Here is a 26,486-nt window from a genome sequence, read left to right as displayed (position 1 = left end):
TGAAAATGTGACTGCATGCCCATTTCCTGGTAAAATATTAGTCATTCAGAATATATATGAACACGTGTTCACGCAGGTGGCCTTATCCGAATATAATGGACGAGATGCGAAAATATTATTATTTTTCAGAACACGTGTTTCGACTTCCTCATAACATATTCGTGCTTTACTGATAGTTTGATATGCAATTTGTGAATTCATTCGTAGGCATCCTTATTTAACCAGGTTTTCAAAAATAAATTAACAACATTTCATGTTAGTAAGTTTTCTCCGTGTAGCCTCCTAAAAGTTACCTTAAGGCGAAGCTTAATGCCAAATCACTATTTTGATTAATCTTTATAACGAATTGATGTACATTATGAATTCCAAAAAATATGCTTTAGATAAATTGAAGGTTTTTCAATCGTTTCGCTCGAGTAGAATACAAATAAAATAATAAATTACTCAATAAAAAATATAAATATATAAACTACTTAAAAAAATATTTTTTCTATAGAAATGTATGAACGCGTAAAGGAAACAACTTTTAAAATTACAATATTATAGCTAAGATTATCTGTGACAGTTTCACTTGATTAACTTTTTTGCTTTCTTATAAAATTATTTACAAAGTAAATAAAAACCAGTTTTGTGCTTAAAATCGAACCTTTCCAAAACTCCGTTTGTCAAGCGATTTTAATGCCTATTACCTACAATATAAAGTATACCAAGAATATACACATTTTTGGCTTGTAGCTTCCTCTTAAGTACTCCACCGTTGTGGAATCCAAATTTATATTATCATCAGTACATTTAAGTCATATTAAATTGTTATAGTAGGTATAAAAAACAAATACTAGACAGAAATTGATAATTTTTTAACAACATAAAATGTAATAAAAAAAGTATGAAAATATTATGTGCTGATTTCTTTTGCCTATGTTCTTGGGACAAAACACTTCGCTAATCATTTATATCAAGAAATAGCAAAATTGAATAGTTACTGCAATATCAAAGACTTACTACCTAATATATAATGATAAAATGAAAGATTTCTTTTTAGAATCACTAATACACGTATAATTATTTTAACAATACATGTAATTAAAATATGTTTTTATGTTTCAACAACATCATTTCTTTATTTTCACTTTCGATTCACGGAAAATAAAAATAATGAATGATTAATGAAATTGTGTTTTACTCGCTTTGTTATTTCAATATGAATCAATTGGAGATGTTTATTACACAATTCCAAAGAAATATTTAATAACATGTATGATTGTGTTATTTTGCCAACGAATAATCATAACTTACGATTATTTATACATATTGTGATTCACATAACATCACACATTTCACGAATGTAATTAATGCACATATTTAATTCCGCCACAAAGTGCTTTAATTACACCTGTAATAATTACATACGCCTTATTTGTTTTGACGTGAATTGGAGAGGAAACAGCACTACGATGAAACTAAGATTCAAATCCTACACCACAGAATAGTTGCTGTATAAAATGATTTATATTTGAAGAAGATAAAAATAGAGTTGTTATATTTGAAAATGCCCCTGCATTATGCTAGAAAATAATATATGTAAGTATTGAAATAAGTCAAAGACAGAAACAGAAGGAGATGCGGATGGCGTAGGAAGTACCTGAATCTTCAGAGATAGTCACCAAACATGGCTAAAGTTATTTAAAGCAACCCTTCGTTTCTAAATGGTATCCACACAATTTATTAAGAATCTATTCAAATCATTAACAATTCAGTTAAAAACGGGATTGCAGGCAGTTTTCTGATAATTTTGTAGTACATTTCTAATATACCAAAACACGTGTTTATGCACCTGGATTACCTTGATTATGTAAATGCTGTAGGAAGGGATTTATTAATGCGGGTCTTGAAGACGCCCGGATTACATGAAGGAGGAGAAACAGTTGCGGGTACACCCGTTCCCATAAAGCCAACATCAATTGTGTTGTTGTTCCGCTCGTGTACGTCGAGTTTCAAGCAACAGACTCAGCTTGACCATATTGTGTCTGTGCATTAGAGATGGCAATCAGTATGTTAACAATGTATTGTCAATCAGACAGACCGCCCTCCTTTGCAGAGAATCAGGGAGATTTATCAAGTAGTTTAGGGCTCCAGCCCAGAGGTGGCTCCCAAATACAATCAATGAGCATACTTGAGATTTATATAGGGTTAGTAGCTGGTTACTATTGAACAATCTTCTAGTCCTGTACAAGAATCTAGGTCTAATATACTTACTCCAAGCATTTCAATGGAGTCTTAAATTAATCATTTCATAAAAAAATCAATCAATTTAATATTATTAAAAAAAAACGTTTTTCTACTCGTATTTTTTAATAATGATATTTTCTTAATCAATTTACTCCATCAAAGAAAGTTATTATTGTAATGTCAATATCAGCATTTGATCCAGAAAAATTCCAGAATACAATAAAACACATCTTTTGCAGATCTTAACAATGTATTCAACTCTTTCGCTAGTATTTTCTTTCAAGGTCGCTCTCGCATTAGCCGGACTTGTAATCGGAATTAAATAATAATCTAATGGAAAGTTATCTGTCAGCCTGATGTCTACTGGTTTCATTTGCATTCAGCATTCAGCCAACACGTAAAATGTTATCATCATTAAACCTAGCATGGTAGTTCCTAAGATCAAGGCCTGGGTTTTTTTCTCTGAATGGATTAAACTTTGAATTAGCGAAGTGGGGATAAGATTTAATATCCGCAATTCCGCACCTTGAATCATAATCAAAGATTTTTTTAATGTTAATACTGCTTTTTATCTGATACAAAAAAAATATATTAAGTCCATTTAGGAGGCCCTGAGGTCTCCCTAGTGGCAGTCTCGAAAAAAAACCAAGTTGTATAAGAAAAATGTCAAGCGTGCATACATTGACACCCGTTTGACCAACTGTGCACCGGTGAGGAATGGGTTAATAACGCTAGTTTTTCGGATCACCTTCCATTGAAATACCAGTAGAACCATCGTAGCATTCTAGACGGCCTCCGTTGTCGAGGGGTAAGGTTTACGACTAGTAATCTGTAGGCGGCCGGTTCAAATCCCGACGCACGCAAGTAAATGTTATTTAATTAATTTGTGTTGTTTCACAAATAATAAATAAGTACATTTTAGGCACGTGCTAGTGTGAAAGATACTCTCAGTATTGCCCTGGTGAAAGGCCATCATTCAGAATTTTATTTTAATTTTTAATTTTTTTTTTTTAAAAGAAAGACAAACATTCCCGGGTTACGAATAAACTGACAATATTTAAAAATCTCCTACTACCACCACAGTAAGCTGAAAATGTTGCTTGTGTTGTGATAGAGAACTTAGCCAGCCGAGGAATTGAACACACTACGCCTGAGTGGGACCCAAGCGCGATGTCAACTCGGCCACCGACCGGTCAGAATTTAAACGATGCTTGAGATGGCCGTGTTTGGTAGCCAGGTGTGAATAGCCAGACTTCCCCACCTTCCTCTCACTCATCTCCTTCACAATTCCCCAGAATCTTCAGCCTTAAGTCTCACTGGCTGCGGACGGTTGGGAACAGTTGGATGGTTGTCCTATAGTGTAGTGTTCACATAAAAAAAAACCCGTCTGATAAAAATAATAACAATAACACACTATTTATATAGCGCAGTTTAGTGTCCTTTCACTTCAAGTGCAAATATGTGTTAAGACTGTAATCCTTGAAACAAGGAAATCTATAAAAGAATTGCCGTCTTTACACAGGCTCGGCAGATGTTGGTACGAAAATATTATGCGAAATGGGCAGAACGAAAGATTTTTCAAACTCCTTCTTTCTATTCAAGTATAAATTATTAAACCTAGCTAATGTTATTGCAAGCCATAATTCAAATATGAAGGAATGGTAGTTTCCATTGTGTTAAGAATATTTCATGAGATATCGGTTTAAGACTATTCAAGAGAGCATATTATACGTTTTATAATTTTACGGGTGAAAAAACCCATTTTATTTCAATTCGCGACCTCTGGGAACTGGGAACGGAGACAAATATATTACCGCTCTGTCACAGAGGTCGTCGACAGCAGTAACTCTGCTCATCAAACCACAAGTAAGCCGTTTTTAAATAAATATATTTAATAAATATATAATAAATATATCAATAATTTTAACCAATAGTCGCTAAGTTAGTGGGTATTATAGCTATTAAGTAGAAGAGAGAAATAAATTAACACCAACCATATTTATTAAGGCGATGCACTACGTCGTGTAATATTTTAAATCGAGCCGCTATCAATAACAACCCTTACGTAGATGGGGATAAGGTTTAAATTCCCGCTCAACACCATCCGCCTGTTTTGATTTAAAAAAAAAAAACATGGCCAAAAAGTACCTTTTATTTTATTTTGTGGATGTTCAGGTATAAATATTAATTTTTTTTTCGATCATTTTATAAATAATTTAATTTGCCACATAATACAATAAAATCATTACCGAAAATGGGTTTGTAAGTAGGAGATTTTGAACTTTAAAGCAGTTTTCATAGGCCTTATACATTATTTTTTTCTGGGCTTATAAAAAGATTTATCTAAAAAGTATTTAATTAAAGCATCTGAAACATTTATAGGCGACCAAAATTTCAAACCAAAAACACATGATTTTGCATTACTACGTATGGCATCGCCAATAATACAAAAATAAATATAAACGTTATTAAAATAGAGTAAAATTCATATGTGTATGTAGGTAGTAATGTTTCATTTTTTATAATATTGTATTTGCATTTTTAATTAAAGATATACCCCATAAAAAGCTTTGCTTGTGTGAATAGGGGTGTTTATTTAGTTGTTAAGATTTTTATTACTGTGTTTTTTTAGTATCAATTTTAAATAAAAATTATATTTAATATTTTTAGTTGAAATTAAAGGTATTTTTTAAAATTGCATTTTGAATTCTTTAAAGTATTACGATATTTTCTGGGAGAAAAATATTTTTTTACTAAAGTGTTTTCATGAAAATAAAACAATTACTTCGTTTATAATTTATATTTACTAATTTTTATTTATTTAATTCTCTATAACCGACTGATTTCGGTTAGTTTTAGTTAGTATCTTCATGGTATAAAATTAAACCTTTTTTTGACTTTTTGTAATAATGGTACAGAGCTCCGGGCCGAAAAGGCCCCTTTCTCTTTCATCGTGATTTTAATTAAAAGTTTGTTTAAAAATAAAATTAAACTCACATAATAATACAATGTGTGTGTTTATATATACATAAAAAGTGAGACAAAACATTATATGACCACGAACTTAAAATCTACTAGTAACAGAGAGAAAGAAAGCAAACAGTCATGTACATAATAAGATAAATATTATATCTAAACAGACAAAGCGTCACTTGAACAGGTCATTAAGGGTTACTAGGAGTTTTATTAGCTTATGGGAAATATACCTGATATTGGGCTTTTGGACACATTCAGTTGTTTATTGAGAATTTGGTGTTTGGTTTTAACTGCTTTCTTTATTTCTGAAGATGCTTGTAATGCTTATAATGGTGCTTATAAGCAAAATCGATCGGTTATAGAGAATATAATAAATAAAAACATTGTGGTTATAAACAAAACAATTGTTTTATTTTCTTCAATATCACAAACCACAAAATTACTGCTTTCTACCAAAATATATATATTCTGTTTACCCAAAGATTTTTCTCATATAGGAATCAGTAACTTCATCGACCAAGTATATATTATATTTCGATGGGTAACGTATATTTTGCTTGAGATTTTTTGTTTATGGGTGTGGCTTTCTTAAAAATATTTTCTTTATATACTTGTAAAGCAGAGAGGTACAGGAACAGCGTATTTAATTTATTGACCTTAAATTCTTAGTGACCTTAAAAGATATAAAATGTTTCTGTAAAGAGATTGTCTATGTTTTATAAATATAATCTGTATTCAATCAATGATGTATTGTCTATTTTGGTTATTTTTTATAGCAAATTTTGTCACGTACACATTTATTAAACTCACTCCTAGTAACAATTATTCTTGAAGGTTACCTATTCATTAGAACTCCGCATAGATAACAGCATAATGTTATAATATGCAATAGGTTCCCAGCATCCACCTACACAGCTGTACCAAAAATCAACAAACGAAAAAAAAAACAAAAGTCAACACTGCACCTACGATCTGTTAATACCCGTTCTGACAAAGTATTTCCTTATAGAATTATATTTTAACAGTAAATCAACGATCAACAAAGAATGCCGTCAACTTGCTCAAAGTTAACGCCTTTATTGTTAATTATGATAACCAATTCATAATTAACGACCGCATTGTCGGTGTGCTTATATAACACACGTTCCATGCACGTAGATATGAGTGGAATAGATAATAGAGAAGGTATAGTAGTGAAAGTGAACAATATACTTCTCCGATCATTGAAGAAGATTGACCCGACACTTTTCCCAAGAGAGTTCTGACGGACCTTTTTTATGAACAATAATAATTTAATCATCGTCTTTTCACATCTCCTACGGTGTTCGAACTAATGAGTACTTTCTACAGAGACTTCACGTGGACATTAAGTTTATGATTACGTTCTAATATCAACGGAAGATTGCAAAATATGTACTTCATGTTCGTACTCACTTTTTTTTTGTTACAGTTTTAAAACAGGCAAGAGCATCCTTAGACCATTGTATTTATAATCTGCGTTAATAATGACAAAGACTAATTTTGAAGGCGAAGATGAGATGTTATTGTCATGTGATTACTGATTTATATTGCACTAATCTCGTCATTTTTCGCTTCCATGCATTTAAATAGAGAGTAAAGAAACTGTTTATTATTTTTGCACAGAAGCTTTGAATGTTAGTGTCATTTTCAAAATTGGAACTGATTCGATGACGAATTCAGATAAGCGATAAAGAACGTATAAAATAAAATATAATTTTATACAGAAAATTATTTTAACTGTTATTTTGAAAACTGGAAATGACTTGATAAGAATTCAGACCATTAGGTGTTATTTTACGGCTACGCTAGTATGCATACCTAATTCAATCAGATTTTTCACTGTTCTTATACATTTAAATAGTGCATCTGTTGCTGGATTTTACACATCATTTCAAACAGTAAAACGGGTTTCTGAAGTTTTAATTATTTGAGCAAATGGTTTCCGAAACACAAGAGACATTGGAAAAGGCTAATCCTTGAAACACTTGTATAGTAGACTAGCTGATCTTCTAAGGCGTTGCCCGAGCTTTATACAGAATCTATCGAAATCAGATGTAGACAGTAATTTTCGTCAAATGTTCAAAAATTTATTTATTTATTATACACCCATAAGAGCTTTTACAAACATTTGATAATATGAACAATTTGCATTTAACATTATACAGAACCCATTCAGAAGAATGGTATTATGCTAAACTTAAGTGTTATTATTAGGTATGTTACTATAGCCTTCTTGTGACTATATTCCGTGCAGTTGAACGCATCTACAATTTCTGAGAAAACATTGCCAACTGTATGCAATCTAGGTACAAGCGAGTACCTAAATGACTCAGTCCTGATATTTTTATTGGAATTAAAAAGAGTTTTCGATGGACTAGTTCTTATAGGTATATGGAAGGTAATTAGAATTAATAAATCAGGGATGTCTATAATACCATTAACAATATTATAAATAAAAATCAAGTCGGAAACAAGTCTTCTATCTGAGAGTTTTAATAAGTTTAGTTGTTTCATAGAGTGATTGTAGTTTTCAATTGGTAGACCGAGTTTATAATGAATGAATTTAAAGAATTTATGCAGAATGTTTTCAATGGAGTCAGAGTGGATTTTGAAGTGAGGGGACCAGATAGAATTATATTCGACTTGACTACGAACTAAAGAAGAATATAAGATTTTTAATTTTGAAATATTACGAAAATCTCTGCCATTTCGAAGAATGAAACCAAGCATTTTTAATCATGTGTTGGTAACTGAATTTATGTGTGAAAGAAAGTTAAATTTTGAATCAAAAATCACGCCAAGATCTTGAATTTCACTGACAGAGGTGAGGGGAACATTATTGATTTTATATTGGTAGTAAAAAGGGGAAAGTAGCATCAAAATACGGCTTTAGGGGTTGTTTTTCGAATTCTCATGTAGACAGTGACCTTGCTCTTGTTTTGTAGGTCAAGTGTGCAAATTTTCATCAATCTTGGAATAAAACTGTAGATTTTTATACAAATTAAATCCACGCCGCCCGCCACAAATAGACAATTTAGTATGATTTTATACAACTAAGGAAAATAGTGGAATTTTGAATGCTCGAAACGGTTGTTTTTCACACACTGAATTTGCAGTTGCTACTGTATCATCCGTTACTGTCGATATTATTAGATACTTTTTTTAGATATCTCCAATTTCTTAGTAAAAAAATATTATATCATAATAAACCATATTTAATAAAAATGTCCCCACAAATCCCAAGCTAAAACCATAACCAAACAGAACTGTACATAAATAAATTACCGTGACTGACTTTAAACGCACCTCCACATAAATTCAAGTTATAATTCATAAGTTGAAAGAGAATCCACTTCCGCAATCGCGTGTCACCTCTCCCAACTCCCAAAGTTACAGTAGAGTATCGTTAGGAAGCGATGATGCCCCGGAATTCGGTATTTCGGGGCCGGCTGCAACTAGCTGCAACTCCGACTCGTTCCCATTCCCTAGACAGCTTTTTAGTTTATTTGACATAACTCACATTCATCCGCCGTATTTTAGGAACGGGGGAAAGGAGGAATAAATGAAATCACTCCGAACGAGTTATCCTCGAAATAGCTTCTTTACTTTCAAAACCGAGCGGCACCATCAGCGAACCATTAAATTACACACTATTGCATTGTTTATGCGGCTCTAACACACTTCAGCTGTCAAGATGGCTTATGCAATTTCACAGAATGTTTATGTTATATTCGGAATTCATAATTTTAATGCAATATGGTGTTTTGATATGAAGCAGGTATCTATAGGCTGAAGTGAAGTGCTTCGTTGCTTATCTAAATATGTAGTAGTGGCGGTCCGTGACTTGTCGGTGAGTTACAGTGGTAAGATTGAAAAATACGACATTAATGATGTTGTTTGCAGCAGATTTTTTTTGTTGTTTCAAAATTTAAATTTTTTAATAACAATTTTTCCATTAATGGAAGCGCAGCATCCCTGAAAATTTTCAATAAAAAATTTGAAATTTAGAAAAAATATTGATTTTCAGCCACATTAACATCAATAATGCCGTACTTTTCAATCTTGCCACTATAGATCCCTGAAAAGTCACGGACCGCCACTGATGGACGGACTATAGGTCGCGAAATTAGGGTTGAACCAAACGTCAGTTGGTGTCTATATGATTTATTATTTACACCTACGCCTAAAAAGGCTTTTACATAGAAGTGATACACGATGAAGTGCACATAGGAGAATATCTGTATTATACAGGAGATGTAATTCATTGTAAAGAAGGTACAAAATACACAATTGTAAAATTGTGATTACTATAATGAGAAAATATTAAGAAATAATTTAAAAAAACTAAATTTTATCTTACGATAGTGATGTTCTTGCGAAACGTCACTGGGAAACAGCCTTTTTTATCTTGCTTACGCCAAATCATTTTCAATAGCGAGAAAGAGACGACAAGTACGATCATCGAATTTTAACATTTTTATTTTACTAGATGTTATTTTTATGATCTAAATTAAAAATGAACATTTTTCAATTTTGATAGAATAATCTTTTGTAAATTTTTAAATAGTGTTAAAACACATAAAAAACTTTTTCAAACAGAATTTTATTTTTTGAAGTCGAATAATAAGTTTGTAACGTGCTGTATGCAATCATTGGATCTGTGTGTACAATGTTTTCGACTCAACTCTGATTGCGATACAAATGTATAAGCTGTGGCTTTTCAGTTCCTTATTTAAAATAGGAGTTTGACCATAGATAACCGACACCTTTTAACTGAAACTGTACACGTAATATGTGTAAGTACCTACCCTTTAACAATCCACCCATGAAGCCTGATTAGAGGTAAGTACCTATATTGTCAAGGGCAATATGCAATCTATTATTACCTCAGTACATTATCCCAGGTAAATAATTTATATATAACATAGTACCTTTCGTATGTAACTCGATATGCATCAAATACTCCAAGAGATACCTCTTGAGATTATAAGTGAAAGTATTTAAACTTTTGGTCTTAATTATTACATAATTTGATGTGAATTATTTTTATCAACCACAAAATCATGTTTATGCATTGTTTTTAGCATTCCGCAAAATTATTAACACTCTCGTTGTTACTAAAATTAATTGCATACTCCTGTCACTTTGTTATCTTTTTTTAACAATTATTATTGTTTACAATTAATTCAACTACATATTTTCTAAATTTGGTTAATGCATAACTCATTGTAACGTAACTTTAAACTTTAATTACATAGAAGTACATTTGAACCACTTTTCAAAACAGAACATGAGATACCTTAATTCAGAATCAAAGTGTTGCGTGATATCACTTTATCTATTTAAGTAACTAAAACTGAATAACTAGATACTTTCCAACTATGGTCTGCCCCGTTCTTTTAAGCCCTAGTTCGTTTTAGTTAACCATGTCAGAAAAAAAAAAACAAAAAATCTCGCGATACGAATAAACTGACATGTTGAATTACTCCTATTGATTATTTTATTTTTCAATTATTTTTATTGTTTTTGTGTTTAATTCGTAGAACTCCATTTATTTTTTTTTTTTTAATTTAATCAAACTTAATAGTATAATTATTAAGTTCTGCAAGTATTTTTTGGTTTTTACTATTGTTACAGCTGTTTCGACATTCATGGCCATTTTCACACTGTGGTTTTAACCACGTCTAATGTGGGGAAAACGGACTTCAAAATACCCCCACAGAATATGAAATCTATTGTCACAATTATTTTATCAGTAAATAGGTTTAACCGGTAATAAATCATTTTAAATTGGGAGGGGGTAAAATAGAATCATATAAATAAGTCGTCTAAACGTGGTTAAAACCACAGTTAGAATATTGCCTTTAATTTATTAATTTTATTATTAAGTTTGATTGAAGATTTGATTTAAGTTTTGATATTAATATTTTTTTTAAATACTCCTATTTCCATCAATGTAGGCGAAAAAAGTTTCTTATGCAATGATAGATGATTTAACTAGCCGAGGATAGAAGCCACGACGTCTGGGCGGGGGAACCCAATGTATTTGTCCACTCGGCTACTAACCGGTAATCGCCGAGAATGTTTACCTATATATTTTTTTTTTTTTTCTTTATTCATAAAAATATATTTGAATACAGTTTTTTACATGCTTTTTGGACTACCATATTAGACACATGTCCGTATTATGGTAGTCGTATAGTCCGTATATGTCTATTCAGATTTATTCTTTTACACACATATATGCGCAATACCATTTTTTTACGATTTATCTAATATAAATTTGTTAGAACAATAGAAACAAACACAGAATTAAACCACCATTTAAATTACCTTATCACCTCAGCAAGGGCAAGCCACCCAGTGAGGCCAACATTACTGGAAAACTTTGAAATGTAAAAAATATTGTACCAAATAAAAAAAATAAAAAGAAATTTAAAACTTCACAAGCAACGGGTTATTTCGAAACCGGTTGGCAATGGGCATAAATTTAGCTGTATGAAACAAAGTTCTTATGTATGTTTTATCAAATTATTGTTAGTTATTATTGTAATTCCAATTAACGAAAGATAGTTCGGTATATTTCTTCAAATCTAGCACTTGATTACCATTCCACTATAAAAACAAATATTGTACAGTATATAATGCAGTCACAGTGACAGTGAAGTTGTCCACGATACTTTTGACCATGAATCAGGTGCCCAGTGTCACTTGCCGTGTGATACACACCTGTGTAGTATACAGTACACTGCATCACAAGTGCTTCCCGACAGGTATAAGCTACAAAGTACAAGGTAGACTGTTTTTAACGGTTGTGTGTTCCACGACGCTAAGGAACGGAAGGTTACACTTGTACCGGTTGAATGACTTCCGGATATAGTTTTTACCACTGTGAGATGTCGCTCTTTTATTAAACTTAATGATTAAATAATTTCTGCACACGTAGAACGATACTTGGTGAAGTGGTGAGTACTGAGTAGTACTGAGTAGTGACGTACGGATTATAAAAAAGCTGTTTGATCTGTAAGACCCGGAGTTGATTAGCTGACGTCCAAATTATTATTACAGGTTATGAATCAATTAATAATTAGTGTTTGATGATTGCACAAGTTTCTAAGAATGGATTATGATTCATTAAATAATTATGTTTTGAGAGAAGAGCAAGTAGCCTACTACTTAACACTTTACAGATTGAAATATGTATTTTATTTGTTACTAACTGACGTGTACCAGGCGATGCTGGGATGCATCCTTTGGAGATAGACATATACCATCGTAAATTTTCTGTAGATCTTTTTAAGATATACAATTCCGGAATACATTAATTTGCTGTATCTCATCATCGATTCCCGTCAGACCTCAGGATCGAGCATCGAAAAACATTGGAGAAAAATATTGGCCCCCATAATTATCGCTCCGATATACCAATAAGCTTACAAGAAATTTAAATGTTTTATGATATCACTCTCCATTCTATATAGTCCTTTTTTCTTTTTCTTATGTTTTATTTGCTTTATCAAACTTACATTTTATATTTTATTTTATTTGTACTTAATTGTATCTCTGTATATAACATTGTAGTTATATTTTATGGATTGTGTGGGATTGCACTAACCTCCCCACATTCTGGAATAAACAATTATTATTATTATAAGGGTTAGCCAGCGTTGGACTTAGACGATAGACTTGATTTCAAAACATCCACTTTTCTCTACTTTTTATAAAGGTAATATGCGTGAATTATATATATAAAACCTTCCGGAAGGAATTTTCTAATTGACAGTGAAAACCCCATCAAAATCCATTGAGTAGTTAGAAGAACTATGCGCACAAACATACAGAACCGCAAGTGACTTTATTTTATACTATTAAGAGATTTATAGATTAGAGATTTGCTTCATTGTGATAATTCATTAGAAAAAGACACAGATCTCTAATCTATAAAGGAAAAGGTAATGAAAAATCTGCCAACTATGCTAGTGAATCCCAATTAAATACCTACTCCTACTTTAGTCAATCTCACGATTCTTGAAAATTGTTAATATAATATGTTAATATAAAGGACTCACTTGACTTACTCAATTACTTACTTCAAGTACGTCAACCTGTACAATGTACAACTTGTATACATGATGTAGGGACGTATTTGATTTACTATAACCAGTGATTTCAAAATAAAACAAAAATAAATCTTTCACATGTCCTGGTCACTCAGCCGAGTAACCGACCAACCTCTAACCTGAACCTAACTGTTACAAACACTCTGATTTTTTAAATGCTTCTATTTGAATTTTGATTGTGTTTTTGCGAAACTTGGAAGTGGAAATTAACACGCTTTCCGACATCCGATCGAGCTGAGACTCGATGTCGATGACAATGTACTCTATCAACTTTTATTCTTTGAAATTGGATGACATTACAGCAGTTCATATAGGAAATAAATATCAGTCCTCTAATATCTAATATCATCTACTAATAAAAACAGATGTAATTTAATTTAATACGGGTTGATTTTTTTATGTTTTAATTTGAAAAAAAAACATCAAAAATGTCACCGGATACAAAAATTCCAAATATTGTCAGGAATCACTGGTTAAAGAAAGTCTAGAACGTCCCTTAACACCCTGTATAATCGTATTTTATTCGAACATAGTCGGCGAAACAAATCTTCACTGCAGATCAAAATTTACCATTTCTGATCACCGTTAACGACTTTCGCTTTACGCGTAGCTTTAGGACAGGTGTTATTTTAAGTGTTATTAGGTTTATGGTGAGAAATGGTGATCTTAAATTTAACGCCCAGAATGAAATATAAATATACAAATAATTATGTACGTGTTTCTGACATTTGATGCCAATCGAACCTGTGACCCGAGGCCCCCAGCCGTAACCTGCACACCCTGACGCTCCGACACAGAGGTCGTGTATTTTTTTAAATTACCTAAATGTTAAGATGATCATTATTCGTTGATTCTCTCTTAGGTAAGTACCTACTTTGAAAATTTCTTTTGTTCGATCGAATGTATTAGTGGTGTACGAGTATATATAGATTGAAATACTATGCTATGATATAAGGTTTTTACTGTTTTACTGACATTGTTAGGTCAGGTTAACAGGATAAGTTATACTCATTATCTATGGGAAAATGATTCTCACAATTATATAACCATTTACTATTTATTATGCCATTTAAGTTTATTATTTAAGTATTCAAGTATTATATTTCTTATTTCTATACCTATCGCGTTTCCTCTTAAGGTATTTCAGTCAATGTTTTTAATTTTTATTATGAATGTCAACTTAAATCCCTATATTTTGAATTTCTTTTACAAAATTTGCATTTTTTTGCGTTTTTTTTTCAAAATTTGCATTTTTAATAACCCACCAAAACGACCAAAATCTGGCGGGGTACACGTGACGTCATGCACACCTCGTTTTCGTCGGTTAACAGTAAGGTCAATCCCACTAGGGTCAGTATTAAACAACAACAAAAAACACAATTTATACATTTAACACTATGAATTATTTTACGCGTATACATAGTAACTACTATATATAGAGTATACGCAGTAATTAACATAGTAACTACCTTTTCTGATTTCAAAATTTATCTTTTATTTGTCGATTTGACTAATGGAAATCGTTCCTAGGTGGAAGTCAAAGATCTCTGTGAATAAAATATGTATTGAAGGAATAAATAAATGAAAATAGTTTTAAAAAAAATTCCTATTAATTTTTAAAATTTCCTCGTGCGCATTTTAATATGCACACGGAAATTAATAGTTGCCCTGACCTTTCATTAACGGGGCGACTGTTGTGTACAACTAGTCTAACCTAACCTAACCTAACCTAACATAACCTAACCTGACCTAACCAAACCTTTGAAGATCGCTTAATCTTTCAGACTCCCCGTGTTTCTCCTTTACATATATATAGTGCGTTAATAAAAATGTTTGGTGTCACTATGCATTGTTTCAACTTTATTTATTGCCGGTAAGATGGACCAATGGATACCTTTGTTACTATCTTAGAAATAAGTTTTTTATTATATTCAGTAATTTATTCTTTTCTGATGTTTTTATGACTTGGATAAAAGTACTTACGTAGAATTTATAATGCGCGATGATTCCATTACCATCTGACTAAGAGAACCAATCGCTCGTCGGTGACAGCTATATGATCCTGCCGCTGACGGCTCATTAGTAATCTATTTTTCTGATTCTTGAATCATTGATGGTAAAAGCGCATACGCAAGATCACCGCACCAGAATCCGAAATTTGTTTATCTCGAGGTACATTGGAGCTATCAGGTGTATGTCAATAATAGGACGCCAAATGCAGTTTGCTATTAGTTTACTAGGGGATATGTGTAAAACCAATCACACAACAACAACAAAAAAACAAATCGACGGGTAAATAAGCACTTCTTTCACAGTCTTAGGAAGTTATACTCTATATCAGTGTTTCTCAGCCGTCTTTATGCCATGCCCCACCGTAGTCTTTTCAAAAGACAGTTGCCCTACCGGCATCTTTTTTAATCAAACAGCAAGTAAATTTTCAAATCATATTGTAATATGTTTTTTAAACATATTAACCCCTTATGAAATTAAATAAAACCTATTCTAATACATATATTATAATAATATAATATAATATATTATATGGGGCGTACGCCCCACCGTGGGAAACACTGCTCTATATGGTCCTGCCGCTGAGAGCTGAGTTGGAACTTCTCTTTCAATCACGAGTTAAAAGAAGTGTCAAATATGATTTAAGATTTTCACAGCCAAAGGTATTTTTTTTTGTTTTTGGGTTGTTATGCCGTGTTGCGCTAACTCCTTCTTTAGCCAACGTTTCGGACAACGTTACAGTGTCGTATCATCCCGCATCTGCCCTGATGATGGATACTGTAACGTTGTCCGAAACGTTGGCTAAAGAAGGAGTTAGCGCAACACGGCATAACACCCCAAAAATAAATAAAAAAGAACTGTCGTTTATGGGAAAGACGGAGAAATGTTTATGGAGTTTTTAGGGATATGTATACATCAGCCAAGTGTTCACTAAAGCAAAGACACGTGCTAACTGCTAGCGTCAAAATTAAAACATTTGACCCCTAAAATAAATAATGAGGGAACGCCACGCGATGCACCAAATTATAAGTAAATACAGTACCTAACTAAATAGGTATAGCAACTAGGTACACCGAAAACGTCCAAACCTCACCACAAAGGAAGTTGACATGGTTCGGTCCAAATCAACGACACACTGATGGTCTGCATAATATGATAATCTAACGAAGATCTTTCATTAATGAAGTCATTAACGAAGTCAACACCGGAAGCGCCAAAGATGAGATAGGAACATCCAAATTGAACTAAAAATTAGAGAGGCATAGATTCTCAAGCCAACCGCCAAGAATAACAAATAGTTGCCGCTTTACACGACAATACAATAGGATTAATACGAGAACATTCTTCGTCACATCACATTGTTGAGTTACTGTAAAAATAGCTCATTCACTATTCCGTTTTTTGCAGGTGACCGTTTCCGGCTTTTCAAAGATGATGTTGTTTTTCTCATCTTAACATCAATAAGGCTATTATCTGCACAGATAATTAAATAGTCAAAACTAAACGTTCGCTTACAATAAGGTATCCAAGGCGATGTCGAAGTATACAACATAATATTGCAGTCGTTAAGATGTGCTTACATAAACGGCGTTTTTAATTTTTTCGTGATGTGTGCAAATTTCAAATTTGCACATAATGGTAATGACAGAGTGTAAAAAACTAATTTTCTGAAGATAATATTGGATCATTTGGTACTTATGGAGGTTATTCATCACGGGAAAAGTTTATCTAAACCATTCTACAGCCGAGACAATAATCATTGGAAAGCGTGTGTTCTTTCGTGAGAACATTTAAATGGATAACAATACAACGTTGCAAAAAGCAGAAAGATTCCTCGTTGATAGTTAAGGCACCTTCACCTCTCATTCCATCAATGACATTGATAATTCCGGACAGGTAACTTAGCCCGTTCCTTTTAAGGCAGCGTAAACGGACAATAACTTGCAGGTAATGTACAGCAAAACGAGATGTAGGAGTCCGTCACAAAGTCTTGAAATGTGGGGTTGTATTTGACTTGTGAGATGACAAATGTTAAAAGAGCGTCTTTCCTTCACACGATTTTATTTTGATTTAACATCTAATAGATGGCTTCTTCGATATGTACATTTCAAGAATACAAAAAACAACACGTTACTTAGTAATTATCTCGCTAACACTAAGATAATGTTTTGCAATAACGGTATGATAAAGTGTTAAAAAAATATCAACAAGTACGAATGTAAAATTTCGGTCTTACTCACGATAGATAATATGGAGGGTTAAAAACAGGTTAGTAGAAAACGTAACTCATAATCACGCGCATGCGTACAGCGTGTACCGGCCTGTGTACCACAGTATTAGTGGCTGACAGATTTTTAAACCACCCGACCCCCAGGATTAGGGACGTATTAAGGTGGAAACACATTATTAAAACCCGACGCGACCCGATGAAACGCGATGCGTGTTGAGTCGAATCAAATGTATTGTTTTCTTATGACCAGAATCACACTATGAACATCCGACGCGACGCCATGTCGGGTGTTCATAGTGTGATTCTGGTCATAAGAAAACAATACATTTGATTCGACTCAACACGCATCGCGTTTCATCGGGTCGCGTCGGGTTTTAATAATGTGTTTCCGACTTTACTATCGTATTAAAATGGAGATCGCGGACTTTTTTTAACAATCTGGTTGATTTGAAAAATATCGATCGGTCGCCCAATGAAAATGTAAAAAAGCAGTAATACCCATTGGCATGAATGTTTTAAATCGAATTTACCTAAGCAAATATAGAACGCGTAATAAAATTAGCCAAATTTCGAAGCGATTCAAAGGATACCGGGTCAATGACATCGCAAATGTCATCTCAAGAAACGTGAAGTTAGCAACTAAACGCGAAATGCGAAAATACCAGTCTAAAAAATGTTGCATGAATATTGTGAGTAAATATTTTACCCGAGACGTACACGGGCCTCTTCACCATATAGCTATACCAACGCTACAACGGCGTATTAGGGAATCTTTAAGTAAGACTATTGGAATATAGAGCTTTTATAAAGTTTTTTTCCTAACCATCTTGGTATTGCCATTTAAAACCATTTAAATGATCGCAACGCTCTCTATTTTTATCTACAGTTTCTTGACAGGCACTGATTAAATATAAGATTCTCAGTGGAGGCTTGACCTTTTTAACCTTGTGCTTTCAAAGTATTGGGTTACCTGTCATGGGTCGTGTTAAAAACTTATCTTTTTGCTGATCGGTTCGTCTTTAAATTTCCATCTGATCTTGTTGTCTACGCCGACATTTAATTGGCATCTTCTTTTCTTTGTGTAAGCTTGCGTAAGAGCTGGCATTGTCTGCCGCGTCAGTTACATAAAAACACTAATTAATTATGCCTTCTTACGTGATGTTTAATTGTTAAGTTGTACCTACCTTATTGTCGCTAAAGAAGTACTTATCCATTACCAGAACCAAACGGCTGAGCTGCACGACACTATCAGACAAACTTCAAGCTACAAGCCTCCAGCTTAAACATGTCAATTCTTTCTTTTTTACATTCCCGGGATACGAACCCGACAATATTTGAATTCCTACTACTACTATCATAATACACGGAAAACGTTGCTTGTGGAATAATGGAGGACTTGATGATGATGATGATGGAGGAACCCACAAGCCATAAGTATATCAAATATAACAAGAAAATCCGAGACTTATTAATTAGACATTATTACACTCAATTCCCACACTGTAAATAACTAATAATAATTGTTTGTTTTTCTAATTTTGTACCATTTTTTTCATTTATACATCTAATTCATCCTGAACCTGCACTGACTGCTTAAATCATACAAATAATTTTTATTTTTTTTATTTTTTTATTAGTTACAATATTTTTTACAATTCAAGTTTTCCAGTAATGTAGGCCTCACTGGGTGGCTTGCCCGTGCTGAGGCCTTCATTTTATAATATGAAATATAAACTACATAATACATTTACTGAGAAAAGTTGTACATTTAAAATTAAAAATACATAATAATATATTTAAAATTAAAAAAAAATAGTACATTGAAAATAATCTTGTGTGTTTGTGAGTGATGTGTGTTACGTGTAGGTTTTATTTTCATTTTATGCTATGAAATTTTGGTAATATTGTCTTTTTTGTTCTTTAATCCATTTTGTAATTTTGTGTGTGAATTTATTTTTATTTTCCTCAATTTTAATTTCAAGTTTTAAACTGTTGAAATTTATTAATTTGTTGTTTTTATTGCATGGTATTGGTAGTGTCTTTGTCCAAAGTTTGAATTTATTGTCGGAGTTTTTATGTTTTCTTTGTACCCTTGTCTAACTGGTCTGTTAGTGTTATTTTGTGTATGTTGAAATTTATTTTTTTGTCAAAAATGTAGTTTAGTAGTGTTTTAATGTATAATTGGCGTATATCTAGTAATTAGTGTAGACATGAAATTTCAAAAAATTCATGCTTTGAGAATATTCGTCTTTTTCGCGAAAAACGAGGATTTTGTTTTTTTCACGGAAATAACGCGAAATTGTAAATTTTAGGGCAAACGCGAATTTTCGCATTGTTCACGATATTTTCTGAAATTTTAAGATTAAATTGTGTAATTTTATTTACTCTAAATAATACTTTGTTCATGGTTTTGACAATGCAACTAACTTCTCTTCGTGGTTCTCGTAGTACCTACTGTCGTTCATATTTCAAGTTTGGTAAAAGAAACCAGTTCCGTAACTTTTTTGAAGCAAAATAATTTTGCTTTTCTCAAATTTCCACAAAAAACGCGAATTTTGGCAAATAATTCTAATTTCACCAAATAACGAGAAATTAGTCAATAAATAATATAACTAACTTATACATTATATTTAATAGCTGTGGAGCCATTCCATGCGAACTTATATTCCAACAGAAAAGGAATAAAACGTAGATACCTACTGATTAAAATTGTACCTATATTTCACATAAGTTGTTGTCGTGATCTAACTAAAGACTAATAAATCAAACATTAAATAATGTTTTATTAACATCTATAAATTATTGTATTCATTCTATTTAAGGTAAATTAGCTATTCATTCGAAACAAATAATATGTAGTTGCATATTCAAGTGTAAAGTGGTGTAATGAATGAATTGTCCGTTGTATTCGAATCTATAAATGGAAAATGAGCGCTAAATCACAGAATATTGCGAGTGGCAACCTTATTTCCATGAGATGGATGTCGCAAGTTAACCTGACCGCGGTGGAGGCAGTAAGCTCCGGTAGTTTCAATCGTTGTATAGCTAAAGCCAAGATTTAGCCTCATTTGTATTTAACCAAATTTCATATCTGAGATTAATTTCAAGCATGAAATTTTTGAGAAGAGGTACACATTTATTTTTATACTTGCTGAATTCCCCGGCGTTGATGGGATTTACGACGAAATCAAGTGTAGACGGTGATCTTTCTCTTGTTTTGAAGGTCAAGTGAGCAAAATTTCTTCGATATCGGAATAAAACTGTAGATTTGCATAAAAATCAAATCCACGCCCACCGCCCGAATGCTTCCACAGACACTCTTCTTTATGTAAATAGATGTAGATTTAGCTAAGATTTCAATTAAAAGTTTAATAGAATTCATGTGAATCATGTAATTTGAACATTATGATTCTGGATTTAAAAAAAATTAATAGCATTAGTAACCGATTTTCATGATAATGTTGAAGTGACAGAGGTTCAATCAACTAGGTCAAACATTTCAAAATTTGTTAAAATGTTTCTAATTACATGATAGACCTAAGTTTAAAATTTTAATCGGTTAGTATGCGTCAGGTTCCCATGCATGCGTCGTGAATTCAATTCTTCATACAAGTAAGACCTTCATAATTGCACAACACTCGCCGCTTACACTTATGGTAGTATGAGGTTTTGAATTATTTTAATGTTTATAAAAATAAAGGTTACAAGATTTTGTTACAAAATTTGTTTTTTAATGTTGATTAAAAAAATGTTACAAGATTTAAATAACATAATTAAATCATTTTACCTAATTTTATACATAATATAAACCACAATATCTCATACACAAAGCTAGGCTTGTGCGTATGAGATATGTGTCATTTTGTTATGCTCAAGTATTCAGTTTATATTTTTAGTATTTTTTAACGTTCAGTTTAAAATCTTTAATGTTAATTACAAGTTATTCGTATCCTGAGAACATTTGCATTTCTTGAAAAAAACCACAATATAATTTCGACTAAAATTCGATTTAGCTTATACGGCTATTGAAACAACCGGGCCTAAGTCATCAGAATGAGTATTGAGTCCATCCGCCCCTGTTCTCCGTTCACCTGAACTACGAATATGGAGATAGTAAAATTCGTTCGTGTGAATTACAATACAACAATGCAAGGAAATGTGTCCGTAAGACAACTGTTATAGATTACCAGTGCCAGTGAGGCAACCTCAAAATCCCGCAATACCACTTTTCGGAGTAAACAGTTACGGCTAATTAAAAACAACTTTAATGAAACCCACTATTGACATTTTTTGTCGTTTTTATAATGTTTTTTTATTAACGAATTTGGAATCGATTTTTCGAGCACCTTCATAGTTTGCGAAATTAGAGTTGATGCGCACATACTTGGAATTTTGTGTTTTGGCGCATATGCATGAATCGTTGAATACTGTCCTGATAAACAGCCTTTTGTCTTTTTTACCCTTACTTATTGTTTTTGATCAAAACGGGACAACTAGTCTACCTACAGGTTGAACTAATTTGAATTTTTTTTACAGTTAATAGAAATTTTTACGGTGTTGTATTTTTACTATACTAGATATGCATTTTCACTTTCACCGTAATTTTCTTTGCTGAAAAAATTCTCAGCTTTCGTCTAGGCAAGTCAAGTCGCATTCCGTGATTTTTCATGGGTCAAAAATAGTAATAATAATGAAATTATATTTATACAGCGTAATTTTGTCACACTCAACCCTGAAGTGCGCTTTTTATTGATGTTCACCTTTATTTCGGTAGAAGATATTACAACAATAGACATGTACAAAAATTTCATCCACGAGTCATTGTTTTTTGAACTCGTACGTTTTCTGAAAAACCCGCTTCATTACGGTCGCAAAAATATCAAAACTAACAGCGAATTTGGGTTAAAAGAGTTCACACACGTACCATTCATAGCAGAACACGAAACTGTAGATGATTTTGAACTATGTTAGTTTCAGTTGATTCATATTCGAATAATTCACCTTCAACTAATGATAAAATTGGGCAAAAGCGATAAAAACTGTCTAACGTTATTTGATCCAAATTTCACTTTAAACTTGTTTTTGTGATGATTCGTATCTGGGAAATCATTTTCAATCACACGTTTCTAAATAATATGATGTTTATCATCAAATAGTTCACGTAAAACATCACCGGATCATTGACGTGCTAAGATGAAACTTGGACAACAGAATAAAAAAATATGATCCACACATTTTTAATAATGACCATTCGTGGTGGAATTCTATTATAATGATAAATGGAAACAATTTAAAACATTTTTGCACTTATTTATTTTTGACCGTTACCGGTTTCAGCTTATTATGACGTCTGTGACCAGTCTGAAGATGGCTACAATAGGCTGATACCGGTTACTGTCAAAAAATAAAATTAGTGGAAAAAGTTTAAAATTGCTACAAAATATAATTTTTATCTATACATTTTAAATATAGCATAAAAATAATTTTCTGGTAAAACATATTTTGTAAAGATTAATGCACGAAATATATTTTAAAATTTTTGTTCCAATTTAGAACAATATGCAGAACTATCTAACTTCATTATTTGATCAAATTTTACATTTACATTTATTAAACAAAAGTTTTGAGTTTTCTTTAGTTTCACATTTTGAGACTTATTAAAGACATTTTTCAATCACAAATTTATAATAGAGAACATAGTTTTAATTATAATTTATTTAAATTCTTAATCAACAGTTAGATTACATTATTGTGTAAGTAAAAAATTGTTTTGTATTGCTAACAATCACTTTTAAAGTTATTTAAGTCAATTTAAAATTGATTAATTATTAATTGATAATTTCTACTGATTTCTACGTTATAAAGTTGCATGGCCCGATACAGACTCGAATTACATAATTAGTGTTTTACTAGAATCATTTTTTGAATTTAATATTTATTACATTTATCGTTCCAAGTCCGTGAATACCTCAATAATTATAAATAATTTTCTCATTTGACATCAATGATTTTTTTTATTATTAGAGCATTAATTAACTCTCTCTAAAATGATATATTAATCGTGAATCTACACACGTTGATTGGACATTATGAAACAGTTACAGCTTAGTAAAATATGAATGTCTGAGATGAAGTGTTTTAATTAAGTAAATGCTTCAAGTTATAAGGTCGTTTTTAAACACCTTGTTTGGCCTTGAGAACCGGTGGAGTAGGGAGAATGGAATTCGCAGCCTCCCAACTCTCCCCGGGAGATAAGATCTGAGCAGTATGCAGCGCGGGCACATATAGGTACAACTAGGTATGTTATATTCAGTGGTGTGGTTTGGGGCCAGGGGTCTAGTCTAGACAGGGTTAGGGCGCAATGCGCACGGTCAATTCCTAACCGGGTAAATCCTAACCGGGTAATTACTAACCGGGTAACTTCTAACCGGGTAAATTCTAACATGGTATTCCTCAACCGAGTATCTCCTAACTGGGTATTTTTTGTTTGTAGCTACTAACATTAATTTAACATTGCCTTAGAAAAATCAGGTAAACATTTTTTTTGCCCAAGGTACCTACGGACATACTAAAAAAACTTAAGGAGTTTTTTATACAGCAACATTGGGTCGCGTTTGAAATGTGACATTTGAGGTTGAAAACCGACAAAACTTAGAGTGACCTTCACGATGTTAACATGCGAAATTTCTCAAAGTACTCACCTATATTTTTTACTAATTATTAATAATTTGATTTATTTCTAAGATCTGATTAAACCTTATGTTGATAAATAAGTAATTTCCATCATTAAATAATATTAACTCTAAATAAATTACACATTTATGACTGATCAAATGTCAATAATGTTCGGTTTTTCTTGTTCACAAAAAACTGTCTAATTTTCAGTGATATTTTCATAAAATTTATTTAGTTTTGAAAACACGAAAAAAACAAAAAATATATTTAACCCCTTAAAATTACTTCCCGAATCAAATAAATATCTGAAAATTCGTCATGCAAGTAGCACATTTCTAACCGGGTAATTCCTGACCGGCATATTATCCTGGTCAAGCAATTCCTGGTCAGGCAATCCCCGGCTGGGCGGGATGCTGCGGCATGTAACGCGAAACAGGATTCTAAACGGGTATGCTAATCTTTAATATTCGTTTTATAACTTGACAACATTTTAACAGGTTTGTCGTGGCTATAGGGGGGTCATCACACCATTTTAAGTCTTTGACCAGTTGATGGATGAATAATTTAGAGAAAAAATCATAATTTTATTACTATCGTCTACAGGGAACTTTTCTTCCAAAAGTAATCATTTCTCACACGGTACACGATTAAAAGTTATGTTTCCATCGTGCCATAATAATGAATTAATGTACTTAATTGAAAAATTTTCCAGATAAAATTAAGAGATGTAAAAAAAAAAAATTTTCCGTCTACACCCATAAAATCAAATATAAATAATCTTTTATTTAGGTAGGTACCCACCAATGCACATAATGGCCTTTCCTATTTGTTGTGGAATAAAACGAATTAAGTGTGACAAATATAATTTGGATAAAATAAACATTACTTTCAGAGGACAGTGGAGTTGATAGTAAAGTTACCCCAACATAAAACGGAGCCAGACTTATTCAATTTCGGCTCAGGGAACTCTAGGGGGTGGGGTGGGGGTGACATTCCCCACAATCCACAATATCCAAAGGGGAGAAATCCCTATTGACGAATAACGATAATAACACGAAAAAATGTAAACTCTAAGATTCCAATCAGAATACAATAACACTTACCAATAATATTATAGAAAATTGGCGAACTTCTGCGGTGTAATTCCTTTAATCGATCTAATGTCAATTCACCGTCAAATTATGTACTGGCGACAAATAATAATGTTTAAGGTCAGTATTTTAACTGGAAAGTGTCCAAAAAGTTATTATATTATTGATTAATGATCGACACACAATAATAATAATTTATAAGCCGTCACCATGAAAACTTGTATCAAACACTTAATTCGCACACGCGTAGGTACTTAATTTAATGCATTTCGCGCCGGTGGAAATTGAAAACGCGGGGATGTGTTATTTTACTCGATGCGATGCGTTTGATGTTCGAAACAATGTGTTGTCTCTACTTCTACGTAAGGAGTAGGGAGTTGGGATTTAGTTGGTTTGTACGCCGTGCCACACCTCTCTGGGTCGCTTTCAGAGACCGACTGACAACTTTAACTGGCCAAGGCGGGAGAGTGGATACAGCATGCTGCATGGTGTATTGGTGTGGCCCGAGCACTATGGCCGAATGGAGTAGGTACTGGCGGAGTAGGTACTGGCAGAGTAGGTACTGGCAGAGTAGGTACTGGTACTGAGTGAGCAGCCTCCAGAGATGGGAGGGGGCCCCGGTCACGAACATCGCCGTTCTTTGCTTCTTGTTTACCATTTTATTGACACTTGGAGATGTGTCATGAATTTCGCATTTTCTAGCATTATCGAAGGGAAAATTCAAATAGTGGTTGTATTTGAACTGAAATAAATACGATTAATCATTTTGTTACAAATTCTATACAAAAAGTAGTACCCAGTAAAACTGACATAATAAAATTTGCCTCGAATTTATCTGTTACAAAGTATATGTTAAAATAAAAATATACTTTTTAAACTAGTGTGTCTCGACACCGGATATCCCTAGTGAGACATGCACAGTTGTGCCTAATAAATAAGATAAATAACTTGTAAATCACTAGTTATAAATCTTGTAATAAATTTTAGCTGTAGGTTAATAGTTATAAGTCTAAGTGATAAGGTATTTTAATAATAAAGCGCCCTTGAAGTAATTTACCAATAAAACGACTCTTATTACATAAATTTGATTATTCATTTTCTCCATAAAACGGTTATGCACCAATATATTTTCTA

At 32.4% G+C, this 26,486-nt stretch overlaps 1 protein-coding gene across 1 annotated transcript in view; it reads right to left on the bottom strand.

Moving 5' to 3' along the window:
• Nucleotides 1-25,853, bottom strand: part of ko (Stork-head domain-containing protein knockout) — a 114,755-nt gene extending 88,902 nt beyond the window's left edge. Inside the window, exon 1 of the mRNA XM_089633394.1 lies at nucleotides 25,365-25,853. The gene's annotated coding sequence lies outside the window, so the exon portion shown is untranslated. The remainder of the gene's footprint in view (nucleotides 1-25,364) is intronic.
• Nucleotides 25,854-26,486: the final 633 nt, after the last annotated feature.

This window comes from Hesperophylax consimilis, chromosome 1, assembly GCF_061612785.1.
Source record: "Hesperophylax consimilis isolate HC1 chromosome 1, BYU_Hcon_1.0, whole genome shotgun sequence".
Taxonomy (NCBI): Eukaryota; Metazoa; Arthropoda; class Insecta; order Trichoptera; family Limnephilidae; genus Hesperophylax; species Hesperophylax consimilis.
Note: the sequence above shows the minus strand (reverse complement) of the source record. Positions and strands in the feature narration are given on the sequence as shown.